Below are 23683 nucleotides of genomic sequence, written 5' to 3' on the forward strand. Positions count from 1 at the left end.
TCTGGCCCTCCAACTCCCAATATTGAGGTCAGAGTGACTATTATTGCCTCTTTGAGATGGTGTAGTGTTTTCCCACATCCTACAAGTTCCCTCCTACAATTGATGGCTACCACCTTTGTGATTGTGACCATTCTTACCTTCTGAATACAACCAAGCCAGTCTCAGACTGGAGCTGTCTGCAGCCTCACTCCTAAAATGGGCTGACTCCTAAAAATCCTCCGATTGTGTATTATCCACATCACCCCTCTGAATGACTCCAGCCCTTGCTTACACTGCATTTTCAAGATGACTCTGACTGAGTGACCTTCATGGCCTGGGCTGCTTTTGTCTGACTACCAGGATGAACCATGGCTCAATCCCTGGACTGAAACAGTGTGGATTCCTAGACTTGCATTGGAAAACTGCCTGACAGACCATGGCCTATCCCTTTGATTAGCAATGGCCCAGCCATTGGACTGACTGTGGTGGTATCCCTTAAACTGACTAGGGACAACTCTCTCCTCACTGAGCATGCCTTTCCTTTCCCTTTTACACATCACTGTTATTTTATCCACATGTTTGCTATGCACCTCTGATGTTGATACTGCAGCTTGCCTTTCTACAATATGCGCAATCCTGCTTTTCATTGAAACTTTACTATTGCACTTCAGAAACTGATGCTGTCATTACCCAGTTGGGTGGAGTGATGGTCCATGCGCAAACTGAATAGAGGCATTTACTGTGGCTCTCGTGGTTCCAACCAAAGTGAAGAGAGCATTCTGAAGGTATCAGTAAAACATCAAAAGTTGCATATTTAACCAGACTGGAGACAGCGCAGTGAAATTGCCAGGTACACTCTGTTTTATGTTTTCAAGTTTCTGAAGCATTGAGCATTTCAATTTGAGAAGTTAATTGGGAAGGCAAAATTAATGCTGGTGAGTTGTGTAAAAAATTAGCTGAAAATGCATGTATATAGTCTTCCCAATCACCCTATGAAAAGAAAATGATCTCACCATTGAAGGACATAGGACTTCACTGCTAGTATTTATCTCGATGCCATTGTTTTTATTTTGATATCTCGGCCAATTAATTTATTGTACTCACTATTAACCTCACCATCTCAGGAATTGGATATGTCACCCAATAAATGTAATCACCAATTGTTACAGAGCTATAAATTTTGATATGCAAATTGTGTTTTCCCTTGTATTTGAGTACTTTGAAACAATTGAGACATCCTGAAAGATTGAAGGAATTTTGTCAACTTTTGAATGAGCAGTGGAGGAAAGAGGGAAACTTCAGCAACTGGTCAGAGGTGCACTCAGGAGACTGAGGGTGGTAAGAGTGGAGGGAACTGAGAAGGCAGTCTTATTCATATCGGATAGGATTTGGCTGCAAACTTAATTTAGGAAAAGAAATAATTCACACCATGATGCATGTAAAGTAGGGTTATGCATCTCCATGCAATTCAGACACTGTTACATAGTGTAAGATAATAAAGTGTGAAGCTGGATGAACACAGCAGGCCAAGCAGCATCTCAGGGGCACAAAAGCTGACATTTCGGCCTAGAGCCTTCATCAGAGCCTCTGATGAAGGGTCTAGGCCCGAAACGTCAGCTTTTGTGCTCCTAAGATGCTGCTTGGCCTGCTGTGTTCATCCAGCTTCACGCTTTATTATCTTGGATTCTCTAGCATCTGCAGTTCCCATTATCTCTGACACTATTACTTAGTGTGTTTCCATTAAACTATTTATTTATAAGGCTTTCTTTACTGGATTACAAGTGATTTACTGAGACTCTGTCAATCAGCCTAACAGCTGCTTTGTTAACAACTTTAGGCAAAGTGAAACGGTTAAATCCTTCATTCTTGCAGAAACTAACTTTCAAAAGTCCTTCATCATGTAGAAATTTTAGAGGTTCAGAACTGACCATACAAAAGCAAGTACTTTTCTTCCTTTGTAATAAATATACCAGTGCTACATTTTACTGATGATAAATGAAAGAGAAACACTTGTCTAGTATGTGTATTTGTAAAGTGTGGTCAGGTGCCAAAAGACTTGTTTGATGTTTGGCTGTTTTGAAGTGGGCAGGGGGACAGTATCATCAGAAAAAGGGCAGGTCAGCAGTCATCGACTGTTAGCTTACAGAGGGGACAGGACACTGCAAAAGGGGCATATGAGTGATTTTGACTCCTATCATGAGGGTGTTCCAAATGTTTCTGTTAAGGACTTTCAGGATGAGCGATTGGAAATCTCCAACCTTGGAAATACTCGGCCAAATTTGCAAAACACAAATATTAATTAAGCTGTCAGTACATTTTGACACAGCAGTGAGCACAGGGACCCGATTGCAGCAGGGCCACCTAAAAGAAGACCTGGAGCTGATCAGCTTGATGGGCTATTTTCTGTTGCACCATTTTCACACCTCGAAAATGGACATAGCATCATCAAAATTAGGCTTCACCGTTCCATGAGTGGTTACACTAAAATGTCTTCTCTTTAAGTCACTCAGTCTTGTGGTTTCTCGTTCTTGCCTCCTACTATATTTAGCGTGATACTTCCTCTTGCATCATTACAGAGACAGAGACACCAACAGCTTGCGAAATTAAGTTTTCAGAAGTTTATAGACCTGAGTCATTGAGGAAATCTTTGCTTTGAGACAATTGTATTTCCCCTCATGAGCCAATTTGTGCCGAGATGTTCAGGGGGAGAGACAAAACTAGTGAGGATGAAGTTTTTCAAAGAAGATCAAATGTTGCCTCAGTCATGAAGTAGAAACCTGTTTGATTCAACTGGACAGAGTGTCCCATCATTGTGACTAAAGGAGATGGCAACTTAAAGCGATGACATTCATTTAGAATTACTATAAAGTCAAATTGAAATAAAATAGCATTGGTCTTCACATTATTTTATTCTTATTTCACTTTTATTACGTTCCACACCCAAAATATCATCAGGCTACATATTGCTACCTCAAATGGAATATGAAATAGATATTACTTATATGTCCTTTTGATTACTTTCTGTAGAGATTTTGCTGTAACACACTTGCATCTTACACTCCTGTGGTGAAAATTGTGATTGCCCCTGAATTAGGGCACAGTGATTGTGATGTAAGCTAAGCCTGTGCCCCATTCAAAGTAACGGGGGCAGCACACAAACTGTGCACTGCCTGATAAATATGATGATAATGGCATGCAGCTTAGTGATGAGCATATGTCACTGAGTAACTGGATTTCTCAGCAGAGGTTCAGTTTGAGTAAAGCAAGTATCTCCTAAAGCTTAGCTGCACCACTTAAAACCAGTTTGCACCTCTTAAAAATAAAGAACAATGGGGCTGTAGCAAGTGCTGAAGTAGCTTGCAATAAACTACAAGATTCTGAGGGATGTCCAGAGATAATGCAAAAGCCTTTCAAGGGTGGTCCAGATTTCCAAATTCCATGCTGAAAGCTTTGCTGCAAGAGTCCAACAAGAGGCAAGCGACTTTCTTCCCTTGAATGGGACGATGTGTTTCTCTAAATGAGTGCTAAGAACCCAATGGGAGCAAGTGGCTATGGTGGTCAGTGTATTGTCTTGTCTAAGGACCTGGTTACTTTTCTGTAAGATGGTTTATCATCTAGAATGAATGATCATGGTCAGTAAATACATCCCCGTTTTCCACACCCTATGGGCTAGGGGGAGGTGATGGCTCAATGGTTATATTGCTGGGCAGTTAACCTAGAGACACAGGCAATGCTCTGGGTGCCTGGGTTCAAATCCTGCCATGGCAGATGGTAGAATTTGAATCTAACAAAAATCAGGAAATAAAAATGTAATGATAACCATGAATCAATTACCGATTGCCAGGAAAACCCCATCTAGTTCATTAATGTCCTTTAGGGGAAGAAATTGGACTGGCCTACATGTGATTTCAGATCCATAACAATGCGGTTGACTCTTAAGTCCCCTCTTGGCAATGAGGGATGGGCAATAATTGCTGAGATAGCCAGTGATGCCCTCATGTCATGTATGAATGAAAGAAAAACATTAGGTTCAGAAAAGAGAATATTTTCTGAAGACGATCTGCTGAAAGAGATCCCACTCTTATTCTGTGAGGCACTTGTGTCTTTGATGATTCTGTTCCATTTCCTTCTGATGATGTAACCCGATGTGGGCTGCACTATAGCCCCAATAAGTGGGAGCAAGTGTGACACTCCATAGTTTTACAGTAGCCTTGCCAATGTCCAGCATCCAACCTCTATTCAAGTTTCAACTCCGCGACTCTACAGACTACTCCAATTTTCTGGCCTCCTCCTTTAACCCAGTTCCCCAAAACGACAGCAAGAACCAATAGAATGCATTAAACTGGTAAGTTGTAAATTGGGCAATGATGCATTTAGATAGCGTCGGTGGGTCTTTCATGCTGCTGAACACATGTTAAGATGTGTGGGTGCATGTGAGGGAGTTAATCAAAGAAATTAGCTCAAAAATGACAAGCTAGGCATCAATTAGATATTTTGTGCTGTCAGGTGTCATGGTATCCTTACTCTGAATACTTTTAGGATGTACATTTGAACACCTACAATACTAACCTACTGATCATTTACAAGAGGTGGTGATAGTAACTACCGTAGTAATCTTTTGACTCCTATGGACTACATTGTTCATGATGGCTGTATGTTGATTTTATGTTGATCACTGTAGTTTGGAGAAACAAAATGGGGTGCACTGTACTTTTAACTGAAGGAAAAGCAAAAAGCTGTTTTCACCATTCCCAAACAGGAACACTTCTCATAAATGTGTACAATGTTGTGCATTGCACTTGCTGATTCTCTACAATGTCGTAATAACCAATAATGCCTTTTGCTGTCTATATATCTATTTTAATAGAATTTACTTTTAAATATGATGGATAGATAATATTTCCTGCTTCTCTGTATATTTTATACCACATTGATTGGTCAACATTCTGACAGTTGTTACAGCAATCTGTCAATTTCAAGAGTACATTTAAAAAAAAGCATATGACTGATTTAAAGAGGGTGAGTGAGAAAAGATTATAACACTGAGCAGTCATTTTTGCCAGAAAACCTTTGCCAGATTCTTCACTTCTCTTCATTTTTGGTGAAGAAAATCATTTGTGAGTGGCAGACCTGTTTAGTAAAGAATAAGATTTCAGAAACTGAATGATTCATTAAAGACCAATTAAAATGCTTATGTTCTGCGGTTATCCTGCATTCTACCTGTTGGAGCAGGAATTGCAATATAGAGAGCAAACAATGGTAATGTATCACTATGTACTGGAGGGGGAAGCTGAGTTTCAGTGTACTTATAAATACTGCTGCAATATTGCTGCGTACACTAGAATTGGTGCCTCTCGAATAGGACAGATGGTGGTTTACAATGGGTAGGACTTAACCAACTGACCTTTACATCGTCAAGGCCAGGTGCCAACACTTTGACACTTTCTACTACCGCCCCCTCAGTCATCAGCTCTCAAAGCATTCATAACCTCATCATCTCAGGTGACCTCCCACCCACAGCCTCCAACCTCATCGTTCCCCAACCCCGCACCGCCTGCTTCTATCTCCTTCCCAAAATCCACAAACCCAAATGTGCTAGCTGACCCATTGTCTCTGCCTGCTCCTGGCCCACTGAACTCTTCTCCACTTACCTTGACTCTGCTTTTACCCCCTTGGTCCAGGAACTCCTCACCTATGCCTGGGACACCACCCAAGCCTTCCACCTACTCCAAGACTTCCAATTCCCTGGCCCCCAACACCTCACCTTCATTATGGACATCCAGTCCCTGTACACCTGTACCTCCCATGTGGATAACCTAAAAATTCTCTGCTTCTTCCTCTCCCACAAGCCTAACCATTCCCCCTCCACTGACACCCTTACCCTTAACAACTTCTCCTTTAATTCTTCCCACTTCCTACATACTAAAGGGTTGGCCATGGGAGCTATGCCTGCCTCTTTGTAGGATACATGAACAGTCCCTCTTTCACTGCTACACTGGCATTAACCCCACCTCTTCCTCTGCTACATTGATTACTGTATCAGCGCTGCCTCGTGCTCCCACGAGGAGCTTGAACAGTTCATCAACTTTATTAACACATTTCACCCCAAACTCAAATTCACCTGGGCCATCGCAGATACCTCCCTCTCCTTCCTGGATCTCTCTGTCTCCACCTCTGGTGACTGCCTTGAAACGGACATCCATCTCAACCCCACTGACTCCCACAGCTACCTTGACTACACCTCCTCTCACCCAGCTTCCTGCAAGGATATATTCCCCTACTCCCAATTCCTCCGACTCTGCCACGTCTGCTCCCAAGATGGGGTGGTCCACTCCCGCACATCGCAGATGTCCTCCTACTTCCCCTCTCCGGTGATTGAAAATGTCCTCAACCGCATCTCTTGTGTTTCCCGTACTTTTAGTCCTCAAAATCCCTTCCCCCAATAAAAATAAACACTGAATCCCCGTTTCCTCACATATCACCCCACCAACCTTCATATCAAGCGTACCAAGCTCCGCCACCTACAATCCAACCCCACAACCAAAGAGATATTTCCCTCCCCACCCCTATCAGCCTTTTGTAGGGACTGCTCTCTTCACAACTCCCTTGTCCACTACACACTACCCACTGACATCCCTGGCCCCCGTCAAACCCAGCACCTTTCCTTGCAACCGCAGGAAGTACACCTGCACCTGCACCTCCTCACTCATTCCCATTCAAGGCACAAAAAAAACCTGCCACATCAGACAGGGGTTCACCTGCACTTCCGTCAACTTGGGCTACTGTATCTGTTGCTCCCGATGTGACCTCCTTCACAGCGGTGAGACCAAGCTTAGGCTCGGAGAATATTTTGCAGAGCATCTGCGTTCTGTGCATGATATGTTCTTCCAGTCGTGAACCATTTTTACTCTCCCTCCCACTCCCTGGGTGACATGTCCATCCTGGGCCTCCTCCAGTGTCACAACAATGCCACCCACAAACTGGAGGAGCAGCACCTCATGTTCCACCTTAGGAGCCTACAGCCCCATGGCCTAAACATAGAATTCACCAGTTTTAAAATTTCCCACCCTCAGCCTCATCCCATGTCCAAGCCTCCTTGACCTGCCACAGCCCGTCCATCTTTTCAACCACCTATCCACGCCAACCATCCCACTGACTAATCCCCACCAGTCCCTACTGCATTCACCTGTCACCATTCCATCTAATTTTCCCAGTCCCACCCCTCCTCTCTCTATTTATTTCCCAGCTCCCTTCTCCCTCCCCATTTCTGAAAAAAGCTCCCGACCCAAAACGTCAACATTCCTGCTCCTCTGATGCTGCCTGGCCTGCTGTGTTTCTCCAACTCCATACTGTGTTATCTCCGAATCCAGCATTTGCAGTCCTTGTTTTCTCATTGTTGAACCACCATCAATTTTAGAATTAAGTAGGCTAAATAGCGACCATTAATTCCCCATGACTTACATTTATCAAGCAAAATTAATGAAATTCATATTTTGGAAGTGTTGCAGTTGAGCATTTTTAACATTAAATTGTAGCTCCCCTATTGTTATGAGGCAGTTTTGAATCTTACCAGCAATGGCAGATAAACCAGCGTAAAATGGCACTTCAAAGTAGGCATGCCCTACTCACCGCAGCTGTTTGATCTTCTTCTGGACCCATTTTGCTTTAGGGTGGGCACAAATTGGCCCCTCCTCTTTGGTGTAGAATCTAACAAGAAATAAATTATAGCAATTTGCTGAACAAATAAATCAACTGTGGTGTGAAGTTCCCCTTTTAACGGAAATATGAAGATATCTGCTTCATGATTTGCAAGTGACACATAGAAATGATATGTTTCGGAGTAAGTTGTTAATTACAAAGAAAAGACCATTATTTCCAAATGAATTCCTTCTAACCTGTTTCACTAAATCCATCTTGGCCAGTAATGCTGGATAGAATCTTCCCAGCCCCTGAACAATGAGAGGCTTAGTATGAAGGTTCAGAAAGTTTCATGAAATGGCCAGTAAGGAACTTAAGACCATAAGATGAGAGGAAGGGAAGTACACTGTTTAGCCAATCAAGTCTGCTCCACCATTCAATGAGATCATGGCTGCTTTGATAAACCTCACTTCGACTTTCCTTTTCCTCATAACAATTGATTCCTTTACTGATTAAAATCTGTCCACCGCAGCCTTTATTTTTCTTAATGACCCACCTAAACAGTTGTTGGCAGAAAACGTTCCACAGATTCACTAACCTCTGAGATAGGAAATTCCTCCTCATCTCTTTCTTATAGGGGCAACTCCTTAGCCTGAGGTTATGTTCTAGGCATTGTCTTTCCCACGTGGGGAAGCAGCTTATTTTCTGTCAAGGTCCCTAAGAATGATTTATGCATCAATTTGATTCAATAAGTCTCTCGATGTCAAGAGCAATAAGTTCCACTCTCCAACCAAGCATTAACAACAAGACGATATTTTCACTAGTAAGCAGCAAGATGCTTATTTTCCATATATCTTGATCTTAAATGAATGACTGCTCACTCTGACATTATACCTTCCTGCCCCACACTTTCCACAAGAGGAAAGGAAACCTCTCTGCATCTACCCTGTCAAGCTTTCTTAGCAGCTTATATGTTTCAATAAGCTCGCCTCTCATTCTTCTAAACTCCAATGAGTACAGGCCCACACTACCTAAGCTCAGTTTTTAAGAAAATCCCGTCACAACTTAGATTCACCTGGTGAACCTTCTCTGGACCACCTTCAATGCTAATCTATTTTTTTTTCTACATAAGGGAACCAAAACTGTTCACAGCATTCTGGCCTGACAAGCGCCTTGTTTAACTTTAGCATGCTTTTTGTATTTTTATACTCCATTTCCTTTGAAAGCCAGCATTCATTTGCCTCCCATACTGGTGAATCTGTATGCCAGCTTTTTGTGATTCATGTATGAAGATTCCTAAATCCCTCTGTGTTGTAGCTATTTGCAGTGTATCTCAATATAAACATTATTCAACTCCTTTGTTCTTCCTGCAATGGTGGCTAACTTATTTTTCTTCCCTGATTATATTCCATTGATCAAGTTTCTGCCTACTTATTTGAACATAGAACATAAAACATAGAATGGTACAGCACAGTACAGGCCTTCAGCACACAATGTTGTGCCGATCTATTATCCTACTCTAAGATCAAACTATCCTGCATACCCTATATTATACTATCATCCATGTATTTATCCAAGAGTCGCTTAAATGTCCCTAATGTATCTGACGCCACTGCCACTGCCGGCAGCACATTCCACACACCCACCACTCTCTGTGTCAAAAACCTATCTCTGACATCTCCCCATACCTTCCTCCAATCACCTTAAAATTACGCCCCCTCATATCATTTCAGCCCTGGGGAAAAGTCTCTAGGTATCCACTCTATCTATGCCTCTCATCATCTTGTAGACCTCTATCAACTCACCTCTCATCCTTCTTCATTCCAATGAAAAAGCCCTAGTTCTCTCAACCTTTCCTCATAAGGCCTGCCCTCCAGTCCAGGCAACATCCTGGTAAATTGCATCTGCACCTTCTCTAAAGCTTCCACATCCTTCCCATAATGAGGCGGCCAGAACTAAACACAATATTCCGAGTGTGGTCTAATCAGGGTTTTATAGCCTCACAGCTCTTAAGCTCAATTCCCCTGCCAATGAAAGCCAACACATCCGCCTTCTTTACAACCCTGTCAATTTAGGTAGCAACTTTGAGGGATCTATGGACGTGGACCCCAAGATCCCCCTGTTCCTCCACGCTGCCGAGAATCCTGCCATTTACCCTGTATTCTGCATTCAAATTCGACCTTTCAAAATGAAACACTTCACACTTTTCTGGGTTGAATTCCAGCTGCCACTTTTTGCCCAGCTCTGCACTCTGTCAATGTCCCATTTCAACCTACAACAGCCCTTCACACTTATCCAGAACTCCACCAACCTTCATGTCATCGGCAAACTTACTACACCTCCTTTCCACTTCCTCAGCCAAGTAATTTATAAAGATCGCAAAGAGCAGAGATCCCAGAACAGAGTTGGCCACCAAGCTCCAGGCTGAATACTTTTTATTTATTACCACCCTCTGTCTTCTATTGGATGGCCAGTTTTGTATCCAGACAGCCAAATTTCCCTGAATCCCATGCCTCCTTACTTGAGCCTACCATGGGGAATCTTATCCAATGCCTTGCTAAAATCCATATACACGACATCCACTGCTCTGCCTTCATCAATGAGGTTTGTCACATCCTCAAAGAATTCAATAAGGCTTGTGAGGCATGACCTGCCCCTCACTGACTATTTCTAATCAAACTGTGATTTTCCAAATAATCATAATCTTATCCATCCTCATGTTTTACAAAAGTTCGACCATATCTTCCTTCCTAACATCAACCTGTTTGAGCATATCTGCCTGTTTCATGCTGTCCTCACAAATGTCAAGGTCACTTTGCAGACTCTTTGAGCCCTCTGAGAGTCGATAATCATACATCTGCTTTCCTCATCCAAATCATGAATATATGTTATATACTTGAACTGACTTATTTCACCACAAATAATTTTGACCCTAGTTTTGATCCCTGTGGTATACCCTTAGTTATAGTTTTCCATGCTAAAAACGCCATTTTTATTCCAAATGTGTAACATCTATTACGTAGTCAATAATTTATCCCTGCTAATATACTACCCCAACACCAGTGGCTCTTATTAAGTAGGCCTATGTGCTGTACCTTATAAAATGCCTTTGGAAATCCAATTACATTGCATCTACTGGTTCTTCCCAGTTTATCCTCATCAAATAATTCTAATCAATCTGTCAAGCATAGTTTTCTATTTGTGAAAGCATGTTAATTGCTTGCTTATTGTATGCATTTCTGAATGCTCTGCTATTACATTCTTTACAATAGGCCTAATATTTTCCCAATTTGCAGAATATAAGGATTCCTGGAAAATTACTAGCAGTACATCTACAATCTCTGTAGCTACTTCGTTTTGTATCTTAGGATGTAATATCCAGGGGATATACCAACTTTACCCCATTAGTTTCCTTATCATTCTTTTTCCCCCATTATAGTTTGTGGTATTTGATTCCTCCTTACATTTTGCAACATTGTTTAGTATTTTTAAATCCTATTGACTTCTCCGACTATGAAGACTGATACTTAGTATTTACTCAGCTGCTTTGCCTTTTTGCTGCTCACAAAAATTATTCTCCACTGTCAATCTGTAAGGGGCCTATGTCCACTTTGGCTTCTTTCTTCTTTTCATATATTTTAAGATGGTCTTACTGTCCGTTTTTATATTATTTGCTGGCTAATTTTCATTGGTCATCTTTTGTGAGCTTTTAAAACTCTTTCAATCTTCTGGTTGACCACTAGTCTATGCCGCAGTTTATGTTTCAACTTTTAATTTGCTACTACTCAGAATTCCCTCAATTAACCATATCTCTGAATGGATAATATCAGAACAAGGCTTGATGCAGCATGTAACATCAGACACTAAAGTATAACTGCTGCTTTCTTCAGACTCTCTAGCATAGCCATCAGAAGTCAAATCAAGACACTCTGCTTGAATTACATCAGATGTGGTCTAGATAACTGAGTACCATACAGAGTGTGCATTTTGACACTGAATTAACAGAGGAACTGCTTTATCTTATTTAACAAACGAACATATTAAAGATCAGGACCACACTAAGCACCAAAAGCTTCCGAGATTTCTTCTCCACAAACTTCTGCAGGCAGCTCCTCAGAAACCAGACATCCACTGTTGCTTTCAAAAAGCTTGGCGTTTAAAGTTCAAATTCAAGGTTTGAGAGGTATTTGTAAATCATTTGAGCAGGGGATGCAGTTTATGATGTTGTTGTTGGATTGAAACTTCAATTTCCTAAAGTATGAGAAATTTTTAAAAAATGAGAAGCCACTTAGCCACTTAACCCAACAACATAGCAGCTTTTGTCAGACTGTGTGCAAGTCAGCTTATTATGGAAACCACTTTGCATCAGTCAATTATCCCCTATGTAGTTTGATGATAACAAAACTGATTTTGTTCCTTCAAGATTAACTTACTATGATTTAAGTTGATTGCATATTATAGAACAGACAATTTGTTTTTGAACAATGCACCTACATGACAGCTTTTACACAAGGTTTAAGCATCGGCTGAATCCTGTATCTTGTGATGGTAAAAGGACCCTCCTTTGGGGAAACAGACTTGCAGCAGTTGACGGGAACAGTGCCAGGCCGTAGATCTGTAAGGCAAAAGAAAGAGATCGAGAATCAACACAATCTTAAGATAAAACACCAACTTCTTTTTAAGCTTTAATTTGTATCAGGCAACATGCTTCTCTCAGAAACACATAAACAATCCTTTCAAAAAGTATCAGAGATAATGGGAACTGCAGTGGCTGGAGAATTCCAAGATAATAAAATGTGAGGCTGGATGAACACAGCAGGCCAAGCAGCATCACAGGAGCACAAAAGCTGACGTTTCAGGCCTAGACCCTTCATCAGAGAGGGGGATGGGGAGAGGGAGCTGGAATAAATAGGGAGAGAGGGGGAGGCGGACCGAAGATGGAGAGTAAAGAAGATAGGTGGAGAGAGTATAGGTGGGGAGGTAGGGAGGGGATAGGTCAGTCCAGGGAAGACGGACATGTCAAGGAGGTGGGATGAGGTTAGTAGGTAGCTGGGGGTGCGGCTTGGTGTGGGAGGAAGGGATGGGTGAGAGGAAGAACCGGTTAGGGAGGCAGAGACTGGTTTTGGGATGCAGTGGGTGGGGGGGAAGAGCTGGGCTGGTTGTGTGGTGCAGTGGGGGGAGGGGACGAACTAGGCTGGTTTAGGGATGCAGTAGGGGAAGGGGAGATTTTGAAACTGGTGAAGTCCACATTGATACCATATGGCTGCAGGGTTCCCAGGCGGAATATGAGTTGCTGTTCCTGCAACCTTCGGGTGGCATCATTGTGGCAGTGCAGGAGGCCCATGATGGACATGTCATCTAGAGAATGGGAGGGGGAGTGGAAATGGTTTGCGACTGGGAGGTGCAGTTGTTTGTTGCGAACTGAGCGGAGGTGTTCTGCAAAGCGGTCTCCAAGCCTCCGCTTGGTTTCCCCAATGTAGAGGAAGCCACACCGGGTACAATGGATGCAGTATACCACATTGGCAGATGTGCAGGTGAACCTCTGTTTAATGTGGAATGTCATCTTGGGGCCTGCGATAGGGGTGAGGGAGGAGGTGTGGGGACTAGTGTAGCATTTCCTGCGGTTGCAGGGGAAGGTGCCGGGTGTGGTGGGGTTGGAGGGCAGTGTGGAGCGACAAGGGAGTCATGGAGAGAGTGGTCTCTCCGGAAAGCAGACAGGGGTGGGGATGGAAAAATGTCTTGGGTGGTGGGGTCGGATTGTAAATGGCGGAAGTGTCGGAGGATGATGCGTTGTATCCGGAGGTTGGTAGGGTGGTGTGTGAGAACGAGGGGGATCCTCTTGGGGCGGTTGTGGCGGGGGCGGGGTGTGAGGGATGTATTGCGGGAAATGCGGGAGACGCGGTCAAGGGCGTTCTCGATCACTGTGGGGGGAAAGTTGCGGTTCCCATTATCTCTGATACCATTTAATCTATGCTTTCTTCAGTTAACAAGAGTATGAGTTTGTTTGAAACTTCATGTAAAAAAAACAATAATACAACATGCATGTGTACATTTGATGAATAACAATTGAGTCCAGAAATAGATGAAAGTTAAAAGCTATGTCAGAGATAATAGGAACTGCAGATACTGGAGAATCCGAGATAACAAGGTGTGGAGCTGGATGAACACAGCAGGCCAAGCAGCATCTCAGGAGCACAAAAGCAGGCATTTCGGGCCTAGACCCTTCATCAGATGCTGCTTGGCCTGCTGTGTTCATCCAGCCCCACACTTTGTTATCTCAGATTTGCCAGCGTCTGCAGTTCCTATTATCTCTAACACATACTCGAAATGTGAAATCACATGAACATAAAAGCTAAATATGATGTGTACAAATAGTCTTATATTTTAGACTAACATTTATGTTAAACTTTACTGTTGACGGAACTTATAACCTCTTGTTAGTCACTACCAATTGTGCTAACTTGATAGACAATTTGCTACTTACTTAATTTTTTTTTTCCTTTTTGTGACCCAGCGTGCATTCGGGTGAGCACAGAGAAGCCCTTTATCCATAATGGAAAATCTGAGCGGGAGCAGAAGGAATCACATTATAGGATCAATGGAAATGCATTGTAAATAATGTAAATATATTTACAAATACTTGTATCAACCTTTTGACAATCAATGCTTTTCAACTAAACTGATTCAAAGGTGTCTATAACACAGAAAGTAAATATTTTTGAGTTCAATATTAACAATCTGTTGTAATCACTCACTTTTAAGAGTGAACCATTGCTTCATATCCATTTATCTAACATCAATATTCTGCTTGATGATGGGCAGAAAGTGAACTTTTACACTTGCCAGTTAATCCCAAAAAAAGTTAAGATAACCTTCTCCTGAGTCTGCTGCTTTGGGAGACAAAATAATCAAGACCATTCATGTAGAAGGCAACATAGGCAAATAATCAAAAACATTGAAAAGTCTCAGACAAGCCAAGCAGGTTACTAAATAAAGAGTATAGAATGATTCCGTACATTACAGCTTCAACACAGGGAGACACCTCTGGCTGTAGCTTAATGTGTAATGTGAAAGGAAATCCTTTTCTGGGACACTGGTGCACCAGTTTGTGGAAACTATTGGGTCTAATAAGACAAATATTGCTTTGGTCAAATAAAACCTTTGCATTCCAAGTACTATTTCATGCTATAAGCATTAATTCAGTCAATTCCAAAAATCAGGTGTCTTCTTGTATTTTATTCACACTCCAAAAGTCCACATTGTTATTAAGGTAAGATTTCCAAAATTAGCCACGCAATACTTAAAACTTACTCATGGCAAATGCAATAGTCTTATTATCATTCAAGATCACTCTAACTCTTTTCAAAAGCTTCATTAAATACATTGCAGCTTAGAATTGTCTCAAATCATGCGTCCATACTCAATTAAATGTTATTACACATTTTAACTAGGTAGCCTCTGCACTTTAAGAATAAACTTCAGGTACTTATCTGCCTTGCCACTGGTTTACTGATTGCCAAAGCATTTATAATGCTGTACCTAGTCAGCCTTATAAACTACTGGATATGGTGAGGAATCAGTCACAAGGCGATGTATTTAGCAATAAATACTGTAACTTACAATTGCTATTGAAAGCTATGTCAGTAAAGTGTACCAGAAAGGTAGTAATCCTCATGTGCATGCTGGTGAAGAAGTGAAGCATTTCATGGGCTGTAACTTTATTCTCGCAGAATGCTTAGTCAGCTGGACTATGCTTTATAACCTCTACTGAGCAGTTCGGTCATTTTATACATGATTGCATTAAGGAGGAATATCTGCTTTTACCATAGCTAATAGATCCTTCACAATATCAGACCTGTAAGTTATATCATGTGGTAGCATCTTCAAGGCAGACAAGCTGATGAAGAAGATGTTTGGCACACTTACCTTCATTAGTCAGAACATTTGTGTCTAAGATTTGGGAGTCATGTAGGAGATGTTAGTGAGAACACTTTTAGAATACCGTGTACAATTCTGATCACCCTGTCAAACTGTGCAGAAAAGATTTAAAAGGATGTTGCCAGGACTTGAGGATTTAAGCTATAGGAAGAAGCTGAATAGGCTGGGGCCTGGAGTATCAAAGGCTGAGGGGTGATCTTGTAGAGGTTTATAAAATCATGAGGGACATGGAAAAGGTGAATAGCCAAGGTCCTTTTTTTTGAGGGTGGGTAAGTCCAAAATGAGAGGGCATAGGTTTAAGATGAGAGGGAAAAGATATAAATAGAACCTGAGGGCTAACTTTTTCACACAAGAGGGTGACTCCTGTATGGAAAGAGCTGCCAGAGTAAGTGTTGGGGGTGGTTACAATTACAACATTTAAAAGACTTCTGGACATCTATATGAACAGGAAGGGTTTAGAGGGATAGGGGCCAAATGCTGGTCAAATGCAAGAAGTTCAGATTGGGATGTCTGGTCAGCGAAAATGCTCTGAAGGGGTAATTTGAAGCTAAGGAAGTTTAACCTAAATTAAGGTAAAACAGATCCAAAGGATCTGTTTCCATACTGTAAGCCTCTATATCACCTCACATTTCCCTGCATTGAACTTCATCTGCCAAATATCCACCCATTCTGAAGCAACTGTATTGAGGTCAGATCAAATTTGAGTTCCCTGATTGGGGCTGTTAATCTGGTCCAATCAGGGAGCCCTGGCTGACAGATATAAATAGGCATGTCAGAGGTTCTGTTCACTCTGAGAGCTGGCTCTGAGGGAGCTGGATCAGTGTCAAGTTCTCTCCGCATATAAATAAAGGGTGACCTGTGACAGAATACTGGCCTCTGTGGGGGTAATTCACATTCCACCAACACATCAACGTTCTTTTGAGTTTCTACGCTGTTTTCCTCACAATTTACAATTCTCCCAAATGCTATAACATCCTCAAACTTTGAAATTGTTCTCTGATTTATAGAAGGATAACCTCCTGGCAAACTACTTCAAACCATCTTCCATCCCTAAAAAATAATCAATAACCATTACTGTCTGTTTATAATTCCTCAGTTAATTTTGCATCCACTTTGCTCCAGATCCTTTTATTCTGTGGCTTTTTTTAAATTTCTTTTACTTTTGGACTATGGGCACTAAAAAACTTAAGAATCAACTTTGAATCAAGAAGATTGCACAAAGAGATGGCTTTTTAAAATTACCTTAACTGGAGAACATTATGAATTGTATACATAAGTGCTTATGACAGGAATGCTGAGAGGTGATGCTTTCTGAACTGGATTAAATTGTTTGACAACAATATTTTGACCAGCACCTGACCAGTAAATTAAGAGGAATTTGCAGGAACTGAAATAAACAAATTACCAACGTTTGTGTTTCAGACTAATGCTATTGAACAGTGATCTTCTCTGACTTTTATTTTCTTTTTCAATCCTTAATCCACGTTTTATCTGTCTTTGTATGCCTGGCTATTAATGAAGGGGAGACTTTGAAAGGAATGGAGTCTTACTTGTAGAGAGCTTTAAGTTAGCAATTCATGTTTCCTAATTGCTAATTTATTCATAATAAAGTTATCTTCATGTTAAGTATAGGAAAATGGAGAATGCTTTCTCTTAATCTGAGTTTGCCAGTCGGCTAAATTGGGGCTACAAGGTAGTTTGATAAATATGTTCATATTTCTGATGATTCTGGGTATAGTCCATTGCACTATCTCAGTGAGTCATAACAACAGCCTTGAATCTTCTTCACAAATCTATTATATATCATTGTTTCAAATATCTTCTGGAGGACTGTGTGCACTGCATCAACAAGCTGTTCCTCATCAATGCCTTTTTTAAAAAAAATTTCAAAATTTCTAGCCTCATGTTTAAACATCTTTTTCCATTTACAAATACGTACTGACTTTTCCAAATTAATCCACATTTTTGCATGTGACAATTAATTCTATTTCAAATAACATTTTCTAGTAGTTTTCCCACCACCATAGCTAAACAATTAATACAAGGCATATTTGCCTTCATTACATCACATAGAATTTGACTTAGCTCTAGCTTAAATTCCCTGGCATGAGATCTGATAGTGTCTTTCTTGATTAACTATATAACTCAGGCTAAACTTCCTTAGCTTCAAATTACTCCTTCAGTGACTAAACCAAACACTTCAGGTCAGGAGCTTTTAAGCTAAACTTCAAAGATGGAGGTAACCTTTTTTTTTGATCATTCTAAATTATCTTAAACCTTTCTTTGGAGCAATTGTTTTACACAATAGTCATCAGCTAAGAACCCTCGCAGAATTGCCCAAATTGCCCAAAAAAAAAACAAAAATCCCAGCTGTGGATGTTTCCTGAAGCCCAGAAGTTTCCAGAACCTTCCATTTGAGAGTTTAATGTACGACACTCTGTATTCACTTGTAAACTCTCCCAATATCAACCAATTCCTATTAGCCTCCAAACAATCTCTCTCAGACTGTTTATTTATAGCAACAGGAAGATTTACAAGTAATCATTCAACCCCATCATGTGCGTAGAAAACCCAGACCTTACGAGTTCAAATGCAAAGTTCAAAACATAAAAATAATGTATGGATATACTTCAATCACACACCTCACATTACAATAAGGAGAAAATATACTCACTTACACACATATTCAGAATTGGAGGATAGTGATTCAAAGTGCTTTGCAAAAGGAGCAAAGGTGAGGTGAGACTCTTCATTTTAAATGGCAGCTGAGCAGCTTGTTGGGAGATTCTTGCTTCTATAAGTTAGCTAAAGAGAATTATCCTGTTCCCTTGTGACTTGTGACTTACTTCTAGAGTTTAGACAGAGCGAGAGAGACTTTATTTTTATCTCTAAGAACAGAGGTACTTAGCAGATTTTCCTACCTCCTCTAATTTATATTTAAACATGCATGGGAAAACACTAACAGAAGTGCTTTCTTTTACCTGACATGGCGTTTATTGCCTGGGGTATTATGCACAGAAGATGATTTCTGCTGAGAAAGTAATTAGCCTGCATTACTGCTGGCAAACACAGGAGATTACACTTCAGTTTTTATGTATTGCATCTCTTCCTTTAAAGTGTCTCTGTCTGAGGTTCCTTGATGCTTTCCAGATGCAACATTGCCCAGATTTTGGCCAGGTTTTGACAGCAATCAATAATAGTTTGATCATTATCATTAAATGAATGATGTCCATTACCCTCAAGGCTGGCAGTGGAAGCAACAGCACCAGACCAGTCTGGTTGTGCCATTGGGTCAGTGCAGTTTCACTCCTCTAGAGGTACACCCACCAATGACACAAGAATGCCAGTGACCTCCTCCAATCTTCTATGGTCAGTGCCACCATCGTCTCTCTGCTCCCTCACCCTCACTCTAACCCTGTTGCTGCAACCACCTCCCATTGAGGGTCATCTTCTTCTACCGATTGTTGGCAGCATTTTCAATCATTCGCTCTCACACCAAACACCACGACACCCCACTCCACATGCAACCTCACAACAAATACCAAATCTGTGTGACCTCTGCATCTCCTACTCACTCACCTGAGACACTTCAACACAAAGTTGCACCAGCCCCAACAGCTGTCCCCATCAATTTGATCACACTCGACCCATCTATTTCTCTCAGTGCAGGAGAAAACAGCCCATAATAGGACAAAATGAACCAAGAAGGATGGTGGGGTGACTTTCAGATACCTGTCTGCACTTGACCACTGACAACTATGACAATTTGCTTGGTTTTATTTCTGTGCCAAATGGCAAAGCCTGAGTAGGCAGAGATACTGAGATGACCCACGTAGGTACAAGGTGATTGAAGTCTAAGAGAATAAGCCAGCGATGTAACCAGGTGCTGGCTATGAAGGCCAGCTGCCACTGTTCGCAGGTGCCTGTTCATTTTAAATGGCAGCTGAGCAGCTTGTTGGGAGATTCTTGCTTGAAAGATGCTGGTGTGCTCCAGTGCAGAGGCACTGGAGCTGTGCCATGTTGGTGTGGAAAGGCTGGCATGAGTTGGATACCAGTGTCCCTGGACATGGGATATATGTGGTTGGTGCCCTGGATTGCACCCTGAGCTGTTGGTGCCATGTGTCTAAGTTGTCAGTCTGGAGGAGCACGTTGTGAGCTGGAGTTATCTTTTCATGTCAGCAATATGTAGCAAATATTTCAACCCATTTTGGAGTATGTTAGGAAATTGCACATTAATGAAATGAGGTTCAGCACACATGAGGGAAATAATGATTAATAATACCATTTAAGGGGCACCCTGCTACTTCCTCAGCAAGAAACTCATCACACGTCTGGAACTCGTTTGGAAAATGAGACCCAACATCAAGAAAGGCCTCACTGGACTTTCTACATGATTTTCTCAGATTTCTCAACATAACCTATATTGTTCAGTGTTCTCTGCTGTCTTGCCCTTTGTCTTCTAATGTGATATGTCCTTAAATAGCTTGGTGTCATCTTTTATTTCATAATGCTCTTGTGAGATGCTTTAGGATGTTTTAGAAAGGCGTTATATAAATATAAGTAATCCTGTTTAAATCAATTCATCTAACACAGCGAAAACATAATTTGTTTTCATACTTGAGTGCAAGAGACAAAAGAACCAATCATCAGTTGTGTGTCCCTAATATACCTGGTTGTTTTCCATGAACCTAAAATAAAAGCATTGATGAGTCACTGTAACTGAGATAAAATGCATTCTTTCCGCTACAGTTTTATTAAATGTTAAATAGGTAACTACACTTCCTCAAATTTTATCTGTTCAGTTAGTTACCAAGAGATCAATTAATTACTTAAATGAACCTTAGGCAAAATTATAAACGCATGGCTTCAACAATTGACTAATGTTTAGTTTCCTTTGGGCAGTTTCTGAAAATATGTTCAACTTGAACAGAGAGTTCCAACAAATTCCAACAAATTTTGTCAGACTCATTTGTACCCACGGCTAACAGAAAGGGGCATTTAGATATTTAAGATGCATCTTATGTTAAACAGAGAACCTCTTCATCCTGTTCCATCCTGAGAGATGCTTGCCTTTATTATTTTTATTGCTGACTCATGCAATTTGGCCAGAAAAGAAATCAATTGGTTTTAAAGTGTTTACTTTGTTAATTAAAGAATGCATGTAAAGTTTAAAAAGTGAGTTTTTGAAAATATTCTTTCTGAGTTTCCGAGAGAAGCATGTTGCCCAATACAAATTAAAATTTAAAAAGGCGATGGTGTTTTCTCTTGAGATTTCTCTCTGTTGCTTTACAGATCTAGAGCCAGGCACTGTTCCGGTCAACTGCTGCAAGTCCATTTCCTCAAAGGGTTTTTTTTTAACTGTCACAAGAGGAATCAGCTGATGTTTAAGCTTTGTGTAAAAGTTGTCATGTAGGCACTTTGTTCAGAAGCAAATTGTCTGCTCTATAATATGCTATCACATCATATTAAATCATTGTAAATTAATCTCTAAGGATCAAAATAAATTTTGTTTTCAACAAAATAGCTGGGGGATAAAGGACATGTGCCAAGTAGCTTCCAAAATGATAAAAGCTGCCATGTTGTTGGGTTAAGTGGTTTCTCATTGTTTTATATATTCTCATATTTTAACAAGGTCAAGCTTCATTCATATGTTCCTAACAACAACATAAACGGCATCCACAGTGTGCAAATGATTTATAAATAGTATTCAAAGCTCGAATTTGAACTCATGCTGTTATTTTTAAAAACCAAGCATGTTGAAAACTACAGTGGCCATGTGGTTTCTGAAAAGCTGACTGCGGATGTTTGCTGTAAAGAAATTTAGGAAGCTTTTGGGCTTGTGACTCTTGCCTGCCTGGATTTTAGTAAGGCATTTGACAAAGGCCCACATAAAAGTCCGTTCAAAAATGTAAAACCCATGGGATACATGTGAATCTGACAAATTGAAACTAAACTTGGCTTAGTGACATTACAAAGTCAACATTTGAAGGATGTTTTAACAAAACAAAAGCAGTTTCCAGTAGTGTTCCATAGAGTCTTGTGTTAGTTCCTTGCTGTTTGTGATGTATTAACGATTTAGATGTAAATGTGGGAGGCATCAATGGGACATTTTAGCACAATACAAAAATGGGCCAGGTAGTTGAATAGTGAATAGGATGACTGTGGGATGTGAGATGATACCAATTGTTTGATTGAGTTGGTAAAGAAATGGCAAATGCAAGTCAGTATGAGAAGCACGATGTTATGCATTTGGGAAGGGCTCAAAAGCAAAGAAATACACAAAAAATGAGAAGGCATTGAGAGTGGCATAGTAAGTGAGAGAGCTTGGGGTACATGTCTACATGTCGCTGAAAATGGTAGGACTGTTAGGTAAGGTGGTAAAGAAGATAGCTCTGAGGAAGGGCACTGGACCTGAAACATTAACTCTGATTTTTTCTTCACAGATGCTGCCAGACCTGCTGGGCTTTTCCAGCTACTCTGTTTTTGTTTGTAGTAAAGAAGGTGTTTGGAATGCTTTCTTTGGCTAAGGTGTTGAATACAAAAACAGGGGTGTATTGATGGTACCACGCAAGACACTGGTTCAGCCACAGCTGGAGCATTGTGCACAGTTTTGGACTAGAAATTGAAGAAAGGACATAACTGTCATAGAGCCAGGACAAAAGAGATTTGCTTGAATATTGACAGGGATTAAAAGTTTTAAATTTCAGGAAAGATTAGATAGGCTAGAGTTGTTTTCTTTAGCGCACAGGGAGCTGGGTGTTGAATTAATTGAGTTGTAGAAAACAATAAGGGGTTTGGATACAATGGACAGCTCAGTCCTGTATCCCCCAGCAGAGAGATCAAATACCAAGGGACACAGATTTATAATTAGAATTACATTTCATTGTACTCAAGTATAAGAATTCATTAATACAGAGAAAAGTGTATGAAGTGACCATTCTCTAGCACCATCTTGCTTTCAGAACCAGAACAGTAAAATCTGATGATTTGTACAAAGATTAGAGTAAAAATATTTTCTCCTTGAAGATGGTAGGAGTCTGGAATTCACTGAAACTCTCAAAACTCATTTTAAAAGGAACCTGGGTCTGCACAGGAAGCGTTGTAATCTGCAAGGCAACGAGCCACATGCTGGAAGGTGACATCAGACTAGATGGCAAGTTTATTTAGACAATACGACATGATGAGCTGAATGGTCTCTTTTTGGGCCATTAATTTCTTATGGTTCTATGGATCCTTGAATGCTCCTGGGCAGCTTACCTAATCTATATTTCCTCCAAGGTCCAAAGATAATTGCACCCCTAGTCAATGTTGTTGTACTAGCAGTGGCTCTGTCTATGAATGTGTTGCTGGTGGTGGAGGTCTACCGGGCTATGATTGTCTGACAGAGCTCAGAGGTGGGACCTGTGCCCTGATGGTGCCAAAACCCATGTTACCAACCAGGTAAGTCTATATTTGGCTTTAAATTTAGTCCAGCCTGGGAGTTGGAAAGGCCCCGCTGGGGTTATAACCAGTGCTCCAGCTAGTGGGTTGGACATTACTGTGAGCATTTAATTCCATCCAACATTTTATGTAGTCAACCCAAATAATTAATACTGTTTCTCTCTCCACAGATGCTGCATATTCTGCAGTGCACTTCCAGCATTTCCAACTATTTATCCAAAGCAGGGAGATAGAGAAAAAACATAAGTCAACTTTTGTATCAGTGATAATGGGAACTGCAGATGCTGGAGAATCTAAGATAATAAAATGTGAGGCTGGATAAACACAGCAGGCCCAGCAGCATCTCAGGAGCTCTGATGAAGGGTCTAGGCCCGAAACGTCAGCTTTTCTGCTCCTGAGATGCTGCTGGGCCTGCTGTGTTCATCCAGCCTCACATTTTATTATCATAAATCAACTTTTTATTGTTTTGTCACAGGATGTAAGCATTGTAAGCAAGCTCAGTAAGCTTTGCACAGCCAAGCAGGAGTGATTACATGTGAAGTGTGACACAGCCCCCCAGATGTTTCTGGGATTTTGGAGCAGCATAAATTTGGTTACAGATGAGAAGAGGTGTTTTTTTTTCATACTTTGCAAGCTTTTTTTTAATGGAACAAATTGAAACCAAGTATTGGGGGCCCCACACAAAACA

At 41.0% G+C, this 23683-nt stretch overlaps 1 long non-coding RNA gene across 1 annotated transcript; it reads right to left on the minus strand.

Moving 5' to 3' along the window:
• Positions 1–4889: 4889 nt before the first annotated feature.
• LOC125457494 (uncharacterized) lies at positions 4890–7955 on the minus strand. The gene is made up of 3 exons (XR_007248647.1): positions 7875–7955; positions 7609–7686; positions 4890–5109 (listed from the first exon to the last, which is right to left on the minus strand). It is a non-coding gene; the product is annotated as an uncharacterized LOC125457494 (long non-coding RNA).
• Positions 7956–23683: the final 15728 nt, after the last annotated feature.

The sequence above is a fragment of the Stegostoma tigrinum genome, chromosome 14, assembly GCF_030684315.1.
Source record: "Stegostoma tigrinum isolate sSteTig4 chromosome 14, sSteTig4.hap1, whole genome shotgun sequence".
Classification (NCBI taxonomy): Eukaryota; Metazoa; Chordata; class Chondrichthyes; order Orectolobiformes; family Stegostomatidae; genus Stegostoma; species Stegostoma tigrinum.